The following is a 15,033-nucleotide window of genomic DNA, read 5'->3' as shown; positions in this document are numbered from 1 at the left end:
AAGCAATTTTTAATTTATTTTATTGTCACCACTGAGTCAGCTTACAAACCACCCACGAGAAACGGGTTTTTCCCTATTTCATAGTCAATCATGCTTTTTTCTTTTTTTACCCAGAACTTGGTTCCAACTTTTTTCTTTAACTGTTTCCAGAAACCAGATTGAAGGGCAAAGTTTTACTCCACCGAATGTGGCCAAATACATGTCGGAATTTCTAAAAGCATTCAACGGAGACTTTCCAAAGTGGGCTTGAGTCTGAAAAATGAATGGAATATGAGTATTGTCTGCAACCCAAAGCAACCACTGACTTGTATGCTGTCCTCGCTGGAAAAGTCAATGCAATTTGCAAGGCCACATTGTCTTGAGGACCTGGAGACCACTAGGAACAAAAAAAGAATTAGGCATCTCCCTATAGACATGACAGAAAGTCAACAAATTGGCCTGTTGGTAACAATTGCACCAGTTACTCAAGAATTATATGCCTAAGGTAGAGACTCAAATTTTTTTTTAATAAGTAGGAAACTTAAATGCTTTTGTGAATTCTCTAGAATGCAAAATATTCTCCACACCAAAAAGAAAAATTTTTAAACATTTGAAAGGCCAAACACAATGTAACACATCTGCAGGGTGGACCTGGGAGAAAGGCCACCAGGATGTGGCTTCTGTCTGTGATGATGCTTTGCCTGAACCAGTTGGGTTTTTATGGCTAGTTCTAGAAACTCAATTAAAATTCTAAAATCAGAAGAATACAGCCATGTCTGTCATGTCACGCTTGTTGTTCAGCCACAGACATTGCACAGTCTTTGACGAAGTCTCGCCTTGGTCTTGTTTATTCTGAATGGTCAAGGCCACAACATCTCTTCCCAAAGTACAATAAGATTGAGGACCATAAAACAGCGGCACCACTTCTCTGGGTACACCAAAGGCGAAAAATCAGTGTCTGGTCTGTAGTCATAAATCACCTGCTTCCAGGACTGAGGACTCGCTTAGCACAATAGCAAAGACAATCACTAAGAACTGAAAAGATTTGTATTTTATTATAACACATGATTATTCATATTTGTCCATCTTGGTCCCTGAAACTGTGGATGTTGCTAAGGTCAAAATACCAAACAAAACCAATCCATCCGCAATGGAACTATGTCATCTCAAGGCTGGAAGCATCCCCTAGCTTTTCAATTTTGAAACGCGCTGATGAGTTTAGCAGCAGCTGCTGCTCTCCAGCGCTCTCCACTTGGCCAGGATAACACTGAAAACATCAAGGCAGGTCTAAAAGCAGAAAGCCACAGAGGACTTTCATCTGAATGAAGCCCAGAACAAATAATATCACGGCTTTTGTTTATTTCTAAGATTTTGAATGGCATCCTGCTCCATCTTCTTCCTTCCTTCCTTCCTTCCTTTCTTCCTTCCTTCCTTCTTTCCTTCTTTCCTCCCTTCCTTCCTTTCTCTCTTTCTTTTATTTTTAAATACCACCTTCTGCAGCAAAGGCTGTTAACTATGAACATATTCCCAGTCTCTAACCCTTTCCTCACTTACAGTCTGATATGAAACCACACTATTTTCTCCAAGTGCTAAAGAATTGTTTTGCATTTATCTGAAAATTCCAAACTATTCTTTCCATAGTTAAATCACCCAATCACCGTGCCTAAGAAAGTGCAGATCTATTTAATAAATTATGTGTATTTTATACATAATCTTGAGGAAGAGAGCTGCTTTGGGGCAAGAAAGGCAATTCTTCACATTAGGGCTGTACATAATCTGTGCCACCACCAACACCTCTATTTCAAATGAAACCTGGCATTGCTAGATAACTGAAATTTATTGACTTTGTAAAATGATCTATTCATAAGATTATAAACAAGTAACTTATTAGTAACAGGTTTAACTAACGTGCATGTCATAACATTTACCCATACAATTGAGTACCTATTAACACAATCCACTTTAGAAATCTGTTCATCATCAGAGGAAGTTTCTTCCTATGAATTTGTAGTCAAAAACCTACTTCTGAGCTAGTGAGATGGCTCAGTATTTAAGAGCACATGCTAATTTTGCAGAGAACTGGAGTTTGGTTTCCAAATTATGTCTACCTATAACTCCTGCTCCAGGGAGATGAAATTTTTCTGGCCTCCAAGGATATTGACACTCATATGCGTGCACACACACACACACACACACACACACACTTAAAAATAATTTTTTTTTTATTTTTTTTTTTTGGTTTTTCGAGACAGGGTTTCTCTGTGTAGCTTTGCGCCTTTCCTGGAGCTCACTTGGTAGCCCAGGCTGGCCTCGAACTCACAGAGATCCGCCTGGCTCTGCCTCCCGAGTGCTGGGATTAAAGGCGTGCGCCACCACCGCCCGGCATAACTCTTAATCCCAATCAATCTCTGGTGATTCAGGAGGACAAGGGCTGAAAATAAATCACTCTATTGTACACAGAGTCTTTACAACTTCAAAGGATTTCCAGAGAGCCGGCACCATGCCCACCAAAGTAGAAAGAACGGTCCTTTGCTAGCAATTTCTTGTCCCAGGTAAGGCTGCCCATGGAGATGGCATTATGCACAGAGAATTCCGACATCGAATAAGGAGCCAGAGAGACTATAGTTGACATTTGTTATCTTTGTGATCTAGCATGAAACCCTCTTTGTTCCAGAACAACACATCAATTATACTGTGGAGGACTAATCCCTCCCCAGTCATTTCCAACCTTAACTCATTTCCACACATTTGGCTGTTTGATTTCTCTCTGAGTCACCCTAAAGAGGCAGCAAGTGATTACAAGAAAGGGATTCTGCCTTTGCAGAGCAGAGACTGGTGTAGGCAGAAAATTCCTAGCCTGGAGCTAATGTGAAGACTGAGGGGACCATGCATTTATCGGCAGGCCGGCCTGGTACATCCATCCCTAGGACAAAGTTTGCAAATTGTGAATTTGGATTTGTCACCATCATAGGTTGGGTGCTCTTTGTGGGCCCTCATGATGTTTTTAAAAATATTGTCTTGGTTTGGAATATTTAAAAATTGAAACAAATATCGCAAGTTTTACCAAAATGTAAATCTCTGTAGTAGATTTCCAACTATACAAGTATGAAGAGATCAGCAAATTCTCTCCCCCAGATCCAATACAAAAATGGACAACACTCTCAGTAACAACTATTTTTCCTTCTTGTTTGTATTATGTATATTGCATATATATGGTATACCCAGGACACGTGTAATGTAATATAATGTATATGGGTAAAGTGTAAAGTCTATGTTAGAGGTACAGTTACAAATATTTATATTTAGGAAATTCTAAGACATCTATTAGACCAAACCAAATAAAACAATTAGAACCAGTAAGTCACAGGTTACAAATTAAACACACAAAACTCCCCTGTACATTGCAGCTAACACTGAGACCCTCCTATCTCACTAAATGTACAACTGAAAAATAATTCCATCTATAATGTAAGAATATAAAATACTTAGGAAAAATAGTTCGACAACAGGAATCGCGACCTGAATGTAGACAGGCAAACAATAACGCAACTGGCGGCGGCGGCGCACGCCTGTAATCCCAGCATTCAGGAGGCAGAGGCAGGCGGATCTCTGTGAGTTCGAGGCCAGCCTGGGATACAGAGGTAGTCCAGGACAGGCTTCAAAACTACACAGAGAAACCCTGTCTCGAAAAATCCAAAAAGAAAAAAAAATACGAATTTTGTCCAGGAGTTTTAACTAAGGGTGGAAGTCCCATCCTGAATGTAGGAAGTGCCTACATTGGTTGAGGTCCTGGACTGGATAAACAAGAAAGCAGGTATCACCATCCATCCCCTTGCTTCCTGATTATAGACACAATGTGACAAGTAACCTCATCCAAGCTACCCAGACTCTGAGTCAAAACAAACTCAGCCTTAAGTTGCATTTGTCACATATGTTGTCCCAGCAAAAAAGAAAAAGGAAAAAAAAAAAAGTCGCTGATCCACTGAGGCTTTCAAAAAGTTAAAAACACATTTGACACCTGGCTCAACAATCCCGTTTTTGCTCCCAGTTGTTTACTCGGCAGAAATGAAAACACAGATTCCCAAGGACATACTGTGAGTGCCCATAACAGGGCTGTTCATAATAACTCAAACGGGGAAATGATACAAATACTCAGCGGCTGGCAAAAAGATAAATGATATCCTTCCCAGTAAAGAACTATTGATGTATGTGCAGGCACCGATGGACTACTAAACATTCTGCCAAGTGAATGAAGCCAGACACAAACGACCGTACTGTGTGGTGTAGATGGATTTTTCTCTTGGCTGCCAGAGAAACTCAACACAGAGACTTATTATTAGTTATGAAAGCTGGGCCTTAGCTTAGACTTGTTTCAAACTAGTTCTTATAACTTAAATTAACCCATATCCTCTCATCTACATTCTTTTACATGGCTTGGTTGCCTTTACTCTGTACTGTCCACCCTGCTTTCTCTGCAGCTGGCTGGCAACTCGGCCTTTCTTCTTCCCAGAGTCCTCTTTGTCTGTAGAAGTCCCGCCTAACCTCTTCCTGCCTAGCTATTGGTCGTTCAGCTCTTTATTAAACCAATCAGAAGGCATCTTGGCAATGACACATCTTCACAGTGTAAACAAATGTTCTGCAACAGTATGGTACTACTTATATGAATTTCTTAGAAAAGACAAATCCGTAGATGGAAAATGGAGCCTTTTTTCTAAAAAATTGGGGCTAAAGTGGAAGCATATTTTTAGATTTTTTTAAAAATTATTGCCGGGCGGTGGTGGCGCACGCCTTTAATCCCAGCACTCGGGAGGCAGAGCCAGGTGGATCTCTGTGAGTTCGAGGCCAGCCTGGGCTACCAAGTGAGTCCCAGGAAAGGTGCAAAGCTACACAGAGAAACCCTGTTTTGAAAAACCAAAAAAAAAAAAAAAAAAAAAAAAAAAAAGAGTTATATCATAGCCAGGCAGTAGTGGTGCACGCCTTTAATCCCAGCCCTCGGGAGGCAGAGCCAGGCAGATTTCTGTGAGTTCCAGGCCAACCTGGTCTACAGAGTGAGAACCAGGAAAGGCGCAAAGCTACACAGGGAAACCCTGTCTTGAAAAACCAAAAAAAAAAAAAAAAAAAAAAAAAGAGTTACATCATTACTTCAGATCTGCTGGTATCTTTGGAGTAACTCACTCAGGGGGATAAGTATGCTTTCCTGCCTGTACGATCCCCCAAGACTGCTTTGGGATGCTTCCTAGCAAGGAATGGATAGGGCTCTCACACAGTGTGAGATAATCCTTTCCTCGATTCCTTCACGTATTTCTCTGCGTCTCGTCTCGGAGCCTTGCTGTCTACACACTCAGGACCTGGTCTGATGTGGTCCATGAGTAATATCCACTGCGTCTTCTGAGATGCTTCTGGTAATTTCTGACTTGTTTTTTCAGCTCCACCAATGCTAAGACACATTTTATAGCCCACTACACATCCCGTCCGTTTACTGGACAGCTGCAGGCGTGTCTGAAGAAAGCCACATCCTCTATCCCACCCTACTCTGAGATCCTGTTTGATCCTCCGTGCGAGAGTCACGGCCCAGAAAGCTGAGATCCACAGTGTTATTCCACAAGCTGTTAACCCCGGTGTGTTCAAAACCCTCCAAAGCACATGGGAACTTTTAGATTCTTGTCTTCCTACAGAGCAGTCAGTGGAAGCTTCAGCGTGCTGCTTCAGGAAGGCCAGACAGCTCTGCACCACTGTGAGGAGGACAGGAACACGGGCTCCTCTGGAAGGGCCCGTTCAGAATGAAAGGTCAAAGTGCACGTGCCCCTGGCTTTCTGTTCCACGTAATAACCTCAGATCTGCAGTTCGTCTTACTAAAAGGAAAGACTCAACGAAAGTGTGTAACCAAGGACTTCCCTTAACCTTTTCGCTTATCTCCTTTCCACACTGCACACAGAGTGAAGACTCAACTTCCCCCTCGTTCCAGGAGAGCAGGAACTCACTCTGCGGCGTCATTGCTTACACCTTGAAATAACGTGGCAAAAGCAAAATGTAAAAGGGGGTGGTGCTCTCACACAAAACAAACTTTTTGAAAGACAAAAATGTAAATAGACGCACACAAAAAAAGTGTGCCTGTATATGAAGAACATGTGAGTGATCATTAAAAATCACCTAATAGCCCCTGCCTCATGCAAACAAATGTTTTTATGGAGTGAGTGACAAAGAACTCTTCCCCCCTCTCCCATTTATAAGTATTTTAATGGCTATCTAAAACCATAAAATTTGTCCTCTTTAATGGATGCCATAGTGTGTGAATTGAGCCATTGTTTAAATTAGTTAATATTGTAACAGTAGATATTTTGTCATGTTTGAATGAGTTAAGATGTCTGTTTCCTCAAAGGTTTCTGTTGAAAACCCTGGAACCCTTTCTTCTACTTTGTTGAAATACAGAGTTGATTGTTGTTACCTGCACCCGCCTTACTGTGCAGCTGCCCCCCCCAACTGCCTGCTCCTAACTCTAACTTAGTATCCACTAATCAATCTTTCCCTATCCCTCTCTCCCTCCTCCCCACCCTCCGCAGCTCGTGATGATCACCACTCCACTCTCAATGTTTTCAATGTCTCATGAATGACTTCCTGAAGCACTTGTCTTTCTGTTTCTGGCTAATGTCATTCAACAAAATGATCTCTAGTTCCAACCATATCGACACAATGACAAGATTTCGTTTTGCTTTTATACCTGGAAAGCAACCTATTGTGTATCCATACCACATTTTCTTCATCCGTTCCTCAATTCCTACAGATGTAGGTATTTCTATATCGTATCCTGTGAGGAAAAAATGGGTACAGACAGCCATGAAGATGTTTCTTCAACACACTGATAGTGTTTTCTGTTGTTGTTATATACTAGAGAGTGGGATTGCTAGATCCTATGAAAGATTCTTTTTTATGTTATCTATTTAAGACAGGATCTCACTATGTAAACCTGGCTGACCTTGAACTCACAGAGATTCACCTGCCTCTGCCTCCCAAGTGCTGAGACCAAAGGCATGTACCATCACACTTAGTTTCCTTTTTACTTTTTGGAGGAACTATTTTCTATAATGGATGCACTAACTGACATCATCACCAACCAAGTAAATGGGCTCCCTTTCTCCACGTACTTGCCAGTTCTGGCTACAATCTTTTATAAAAGCCATTCTAGCTGGCATGCGGAGATACTGGAATCAGTTTCAGTCTGTGTTTCCTCTGTGACTAGCAAGTCTTAACATATTTGAATACCTTTATTCCTTTGTCTGTCTTATTTAGAGGAGTGTCTGGGGGGTTGATGTGGTTGCCATTGAGTCCTTAGTTCCTTTCCCACTCTGGATGTCACTAGCTGCATTCATGTTCTTCATTGGCCTCATTTCCCAGCTTCACTCTACCGGTCGCATCTTTAGAATGTGCAGAATTTTACTTTCCTTAATCCCAGCTCTCTACATTTGCCTTACTTTCCTGTGCTTTTGCAGTTCCAGCCAAGAAAACCTTGGCCCATTCCAATGTTCTGAAACATGTCCCCTGTTTTCTTTTCTTAGTTTTAGGTCTTACAGTATTCTCTCTGACCCATTTTTGAGTTGATGTTTACAACTAGTGAAAGATAATCTAGTTGTATTCTTCTGCTTGTGGGCATCCAGTTTCCCCAGCACCATCTACGGATAAGCCTGTCCTTTCTACCGTTTTTTGCCTTACATCTGATTACGAGGTGTTCTTACATTTATTCATTTGTTTGTGTTCAACTGTGCTTACATCCTGGGATGAATTCTACTGGATTATGGTCAATAATCTATTAAACACACTACTGGGTTTGGTTTGCAAGTATTTTGTTAAGAAGTCTTGCACCTATGGTCATCAAGAGTCTTGGCACTGGCGTTTAGCTAGCTCACTTTCTTTTTCTTCTGTGTGTACAGGCCTGGTTTTGGTATCGATGCAATGGTGGCCCTGTAGAACACGCTTGGGAGAATTCCTTCATCTTTATTTTTAGTTACTTAAAGCTTAGGCCTAAACCAGAGTACAAAAAGTCCAGATGTAATCAGACTTGTATGCAGAACAGCCTGCACCTAGTATTTTATTAGGGAGAAGTTCAGACCAATAAAAGACAATTTGTTGAAAGTTTGTCTAAGTGGAGTTAGAGGGCTAGATCCTCCTCCTGATGCCAGAGTACATTCATCAGCAGAAAACTGGCAACTTGCTTTGTGGAGAATTTATCACAGAATAAAAGAACCTCTGGGCTACTAGATTCTAAAACAGAGAGACAATAAATTAGATGACTATGTTTAATTACTGTATAATTAGCAAAATAACATGAAGCATGATTCAGGTGTTCATAATAAATGCCAGTACACCAACCTTGGAATGCACTTTATTCACTACCTGCTATATACCGAGGACGATACAGGAGACAAGAAGGATTTAAAAAAAATCTTCACAGAAGTTTCTAGCCCAGCATACTAGTGAAGTTTATTACAGTGTGCTAAGAGCCATAAATGGAAAGCTTTGATGGGAAGCCCCAGGAAAGCTACCAACCCCAAAGTGAGGGGCACAGATCTCATGGCCATTATTGTTTATACAACCTGCAGTATGCATTAGAAAACTATGCCCCGACTGGTCACTCTCAAGAGACTCTCTACACACTCTGGACCATGTGCCTACTTTCATGACTGACATGAGAAGTGAATGCCTCATAGATCTGGACAATCAATTGACTTAACTGTGGTGATGTTGTTGTTGTTGTTGTTGTTGTTGTTTTATCTTGAGCTATGAGGTTTGCTGTTACCTGACAATTCTGCACAAAGTAGCTCAATGGTCAAAATGTAGACAACAGGGCAAATGGAAACCATACAGGGCTGAGTCATCAAGGGAGTCTCACACACACAGGACAGGAAGGACAGATGGGTGCTTGGAAGCAGAACAGGAAGAGGCTTGATTTTCAATGCTCTAGCTCAGGTCCCACAGGACTCGGTTCTAATTGCTGCTCATCTTTGGATTTTCCTGTTTCTTTATTCCTAAAACCATACCCTTCTATTCAGCCATGGTTTAATTTTAGTGGCTTTCTTTCCTTTCATATTAAAATCTTGACTACAATAGAGGTCATGGGGGAGTTCCTGAGAGCAGTGATGTCTTAATAAATTTGAAAAGCCAGTGAATGTTAGTCAAAGAATGGAGAGAAGAGACCATGGGCATGAAGCCTCATAGGAGTGAGGCAACATGGCTCCCCCAGGCACTCCACAGGCAACACTTAGTACAGCTGAAGCACACTGCTGCTGATGGAGAGACTAGACTATCCAACTGGTACCTGAACCCGAATGAACAGGAAGGCTGAATGAGATCATTCACACATTTCCTTCTGCGATTCAAAACCTGAAGTAGGAATTCTGAAAAGTTTGATAAACTAATGAAAAGACAAGATGAGTTGTGATACGCTGACTCCATGAGAAATATTGACATAAGTGTTGCAGCAGGTCAACATTCCATTTTGAAAATTATTTCAATGAGGAAAAAAGCTTTCAAGTTATCGTTATTAAAGAGCCATAAGTAAATGGATTTAAAAATAACTGTAAGGAAATGGAATGATAATAATTCACAGGTTGCAAATTTTCCATGGAGATCTACAATCAGGTGATTGTGACTACTAGGCATCAAAAAATTGAAGATAAAGATTGTTTCTGGTCAACTTGACACAAGCTAGAGTCATTTGGGAAAAGAGAACCTCATTTAAGAAAATGTCCCCCAACAGATTGGCCTACAGGCAAGTCTTTAGGGCATTTTCTTCATTAGTATGGGAGGACCCAGTTCACTGTGGGCAATGTCACCTCTGGACAGGTGGTCCTGTACTGTAAGGGGAAGCCACGAGGAGCAAGCCAGTAAACAGCATTTCTCCATGGGCTCTAATTCAGTTCCTAACTCGAGGTTCCTTGACTTCAGTACTTACTTGCTCTGACTTCTCTCCATGACAAAGTATGATATAGAAGTGTAAGATGAAATAAACCCTGTCCTCTTCAAGTTGCTTTTTATTTAATTTTACTAATACAGTTAAAATTTGTATTATAAATTTTCTTTGTTCCTGTGTGGTGCATGTATATATTTGTGTCAGTATAGATGTGTGCTGATGGGTATGAACCTATGTGTGTGCATGTGTGTGAGACCAGAGTTCAACACTGGGTGTTTTCCACAATTCAACTTATTTCCACCTTAGTTTTTGAGACAGGATCTCACTGAACGTGAAGCTAAAATGTGACATTTTATCACAGCAATAGAAACAATTAAATGACAGAAATTAAAATCAGTTTCATTAGAACAGAAAACACTTGCAAATCTCCCATCTTAGATGATTTGCATGATTACATTTTTTCAAAGATGTCTTAAAATTGCAAAAAATATTAAAATACCAAATTAAAATGAAAATTTCACAAATAATTAACATTATTTACTCCTAGTACTCTATGTCTCTCTCCTCCACTCTCTCCATCCCTCTCTCTCTTTCCCTGCCTCTCTCATTCTGAGAAAGGGTCTTATTATTTAGTCCTGGCTGTCCTGGAACTCTTTCTGTAGACCAAGCTGGCCACAAACTCACAGAGAACCACCTGCCTCTGACTCTTGAGTACTGAAAGCAAAAGTGTGTATACGAAGATTAATAAACATAGAGCTGGGAGGGTGGCCAAGTTGCTAAGGAACTTACCTTGTAAGTACAAGGATCTGAGTTCAGATCCTCCAGCACCCACATGAGCATGACCGTGTCGGCAATACCAGCTCTGGGAAAGTTGAGACAAGAGGTGTCTGGAATTTATTCACCAAGTGACATAGAAGAAGCCATTAGCTTCAGGTTCAGTGAGAGATCTTATCTCAGAAACTAAGATGAAAATAAAGTGAATTTATTGAACTGTGGTCTCACACACATGCACACACATAGGTTCATACCCATCAGCACACATATATAGTCACCAAAACATACACATACACCACACTTGAAAAAAGAAAATTTACAGTGAAATTTTAACTATATTAGTAAAATTAAATAAAATCAGGCAAATGTGTATTTCAGTGTGTAAAATTACTTGAGAATATTTACAAAAAAAATTCACATATTTTCCCTCATGCTTTAGTTTTAGTCTCTATAAATACATTTTCTTATGGTTTGAATCCAGAATGTCCCCCACAGTCTTACATTTTGAATAGTTATTCCCAAGCTGGTAGCTAGTTTAAAAGGTTGTGTAAATTGCTGAAAGTGTGTCCTGGTGGGGGGAAGTAAGGCAGGGTTCAGACTTTGAAGGGATAGCCCAATCCTGCTTCTGTCTGGCTCTCTTCCTCCTGATTGGCTGCCCTGTGAGGAGTCTCCACCATAACATCTGGCTACCACACTCTCTGGCTGCCATAGACTGAGGTCCATCTCTGCTGCATCAGGATGAAATCTCTCTGAACCCGTGAGCCAAAATGAAAGCTTCCCTCCCTTGCTTCAGGTATTTGCTCACAGCAACTCAAAGGAAAGCAAAGCACAGCAATGCAAAGGAAAGCAAAGCACACATTCACACAAGACACACCATCTGTCTTTCTCCATCTATCTTTCACACAACACAGGGAAAATGAAACTGTAGGGAACAATATGGCAATACCAATACTAAAGGGAATATATAATTCCAGTTTCTGAAATTACAACCACATCTTCAACAGACTTGAATTCTCATCACACTGAGCAGATCTAGAATAGAAAATAACAATCATTTTAGCTAACACTTTGATGAATAAAACTACAATCTCATTCAGTCATTTCTTTTACCTTTTTTTAATTCAAGTTTTAGTAACTATGCACCAAGTGTTTATTAAGTCTGTATGATAAACTGAAAGCTATTCCAGGTTTGAGATACAACTAAGGGAATATCAGCCCCTACAATGAGATCAGAGCACAGTGAAAAGAGTTTAGGGCGGTGGTAGCACACGCCTTTAATCCCAGCACTTGGGAGGCAGAGGCAGGCGGATCTCTGTGAGTTCGAGGCCAGCCTGGGCTACCAAGTGAGTTCCAGGAAAGGCGCAAAGCTACACAGAGAAACCCTGTCTCAAGAAAGCCAAAGGAAAAAAAGAAAGGAAGGAAGGAAGGAAGAAGGGAAGGAAGGAAGGAAGGAAGGAAGGAAGGAAGGAAGGAAGGAAGGAAGGAAGGAAGGAAGGAAGGAAGGAAGAAAGAAAGAAAGAAAGAAAGAAAGAAAGAAAGAAAGAAAGAAAGAAAGAAAGAAAGAAAGAAAGAAAGAAAGAAAGAAAGAAAGAAAGGAAAAGTTTAAGTTATATGCAGAAAACATAACTTTCAAGTTCACAAACTTTAGCACTTTGATGAAAAAGTATGATGGGCCAGAGCAACATATAACAGGAATGTCTGAATCAATCTTCAGTCTGCAGGACAGACTGTGGTTAGAGCAGTGATGTTTGAACCAAGATCTGAGTGACATACAGGGCTCCAGCGGAGGAAGCAGAAACAAGACCACAGACACAAATTATTTAGAAATGTGGGTTTTGTTGGTTATGCAAGAGTTGCACATAGGAAAAGTGAGACAGATTAGCTGTGAGTCATGAACTGGAGACTACTCATAATTCTTAGCCCCCACTCTTAATACTTTCCCTCTCATGTGTAAGAACAACTCAGGACACTCCCTAACCCAACACTTCTAGGAACAGATTGGAGATCACAGGGAAGGGAGGCCTTTGAATTCACCAGCAAACCAACCTCAAAGGACAGTGAATGATAAAATGGCATTAAAAAGTGATTCAGGTTACATACATGTTAAAAATGGGAACAAAACCATGAAATTATGTAAAATACACATTTGAGAATCGTCATCATTTTCAAGCACAGGTGCTCCTTGACTTATTAGACAGTTGCATCCTAATAAAACTACCCTAAATTGAAAATACTATGAGTCAGAAATGCAATCAACACACCTAACTATCAAACAGCTCCTTCTAGGCCACCATGACCAGACTTGGTACCAGTATGTTAGTTTGCAGTTAGGCAAAAATCACCTAACACAAGCCTGTCACATAATAAAGCAATTATTGGATATTGTTGCTAACATGAAGACAGGTGCATATTTGTGAGACTCCTACAGAAAGAATATTGCTTGGACACTGTCTTGAAGTAAAAAAAAAAAAAAAGTCATTGAAAATTGGGAGCTGTCTCTACAGCTAAAGCTGCATATATTTTCAAGTGTACATTTACATGTAAATTCAATCTATTTAATGGAAAATCAGTTTGTATATGAATCTATGTGAAATGTATATTTTAAAACCAAAGACAATCACAATGATAAAAGCTAGATATACAGAGACATTTGAATCTTAGAGCTTGTTGTGGTGATACATTGTATACCCTAATAAACTTGCCTGAGGATCAAAGGACAGAGCCAGCCACTAGATTAGACATTGAGATCAGGCAATGGTGGCACACACCCTTAATCTTATCACTTGGGAGGCAGAGATCTGTTTGGATTTCTGTGGGTTCAAGGCTACACTGGAAATAGAGCCAGGCAGTGGTGGCACACACCTTTAATCCCAGTGCTGGGAAGCACACATGCCTTTAATCCCAGGAAGTGATGTCTGGGCAGAGAAAGGTATATAAGGTGTGAGGAAACAGGAATCCACTCTCTTTAGATTTCGTAGAGGTAAGAACTAGTGGCTGGCTGTTCTGCTTCTCTGATCTTTCAGCTTTCACCCTGATATCTGGCTCTGGGTTTGTTTTTTTTTTTTAATTAAAAGACCATCTAAGATTCAAGCAACAGCTTGTAAACTGCAAAGTGCTTCAAACTATATTTTAACAAATTTAATCAATTGTATTATTAAAAGTATTTGGAAATGAAAAAAATACCAGACACAAAAATTAACCAGATCCAAAGTCTGTACAGTTAGAATAGACTTCTAAAATTGCAGGGTTTTGCAATGGATTTGCCCATTTGTTGGTTGGAAGTTTTATTTCCTTGGTATTTAGTTTCAGGAACTCTTTGTAAATTCTACTGTTGTGTTCGTTCTTTCTTCCTTCCTTCCTTTCTTTCTTTCTTTCTTTCTTTCTTTCTTTCTTTCTTTCTTTCTTTCTTTCTTTCTTTCTTTCTTTCTCTGTTCATTTAAGACAGGGTATCTCTATCTAATCCTGTTTTTCATGAAACTCACTATTTAGACCAAGCTGGCTTCAAACCCATAGAGATACACCTGCCTGTGCCTACCAAGAGCTGGGATAAAAGGCATGCACTCCCCACACCCTGTGTAAATTCTGGATGTTGACCCCTATCTGAAGAGTAGCTAGGAGATTTTCTCCATTCGGTGGAGTGCCTATTTACTCTGCTGAATTTCTCCTTCGCTATACTTTCTATTTTCATACAGTCCATCTTTGGACACTTGAGTTAGGCTCTGTGCTTTTGGTATATTGTTCAAAACATTCTTGTCTACCCCAGTTTCTTGAACGGTATCCCCTATCTTCTCTTCTAGCATAAATTTTGTATGTGCTTTTCAAAACAGAATGTAGAGAATGTAGGTCACAACATCTGGCCGGTTTCTCTCTGTCTACACAGCAACGATTGCCTCCCAGTTTAGAGACAAGGCCACTTCAGGAGATGAGCAGCAAGCAGCTCTCCAGCAGTTGCCTCTTGGAAATACAGTGAAGTAAGCAATAATGGGTAGAGATAGAAAAAGACTCTCATGGCTTGCTCAAGCATGCTTTCCAGCAGTACGCTGTGACTGAGAATGGCGGGAAAGCAGCCACTGACCGGAAGCTGGGCCAGCAGCTGTGAGATACGGAGTTGCTGTTTCGGAGCAAAGTCATCAAGCAAGGATGGCTGTAGCAGGTGCTGATGCAAACAACCATGAATGCCCCCAAGAGCCCTGTGGGATAGTGATAAGTAAATAATGATAACTAATACAATGATTCCAGCTGCCACATAGTCAGGCAACTACAATACACTAGGACTAAGTTGTGGGATGGGACTCTGCTTGGGAATACTTAGTGTTTTCATCTGTGACAGCGACAGCAGTGATCAGCACTATGAACAAAGCACAGGTCATCATCTT

This window comes from Peromyscus maniculatus, chromosome 16 (genome assembly GCF_049852395.1).
Source record: "Peromyscus maniculatus bairdii isolate BWxNUB_F1_BW_parent chromosome 16, HU_Pman_BW_mat_3.1, whole genome shotgun sequence".
Taxonomy (NCBI): Eukaryota; Metazoa; Chordata; class Mammalia; order Rodentia; family Cricetidae; genus Peromyscus; species Peromyscus maniculatus.
The sequence above is the reverse complement of the archived record's forward strand: the minus strand, read 5'-3'. Positions refer to the sequence as shown.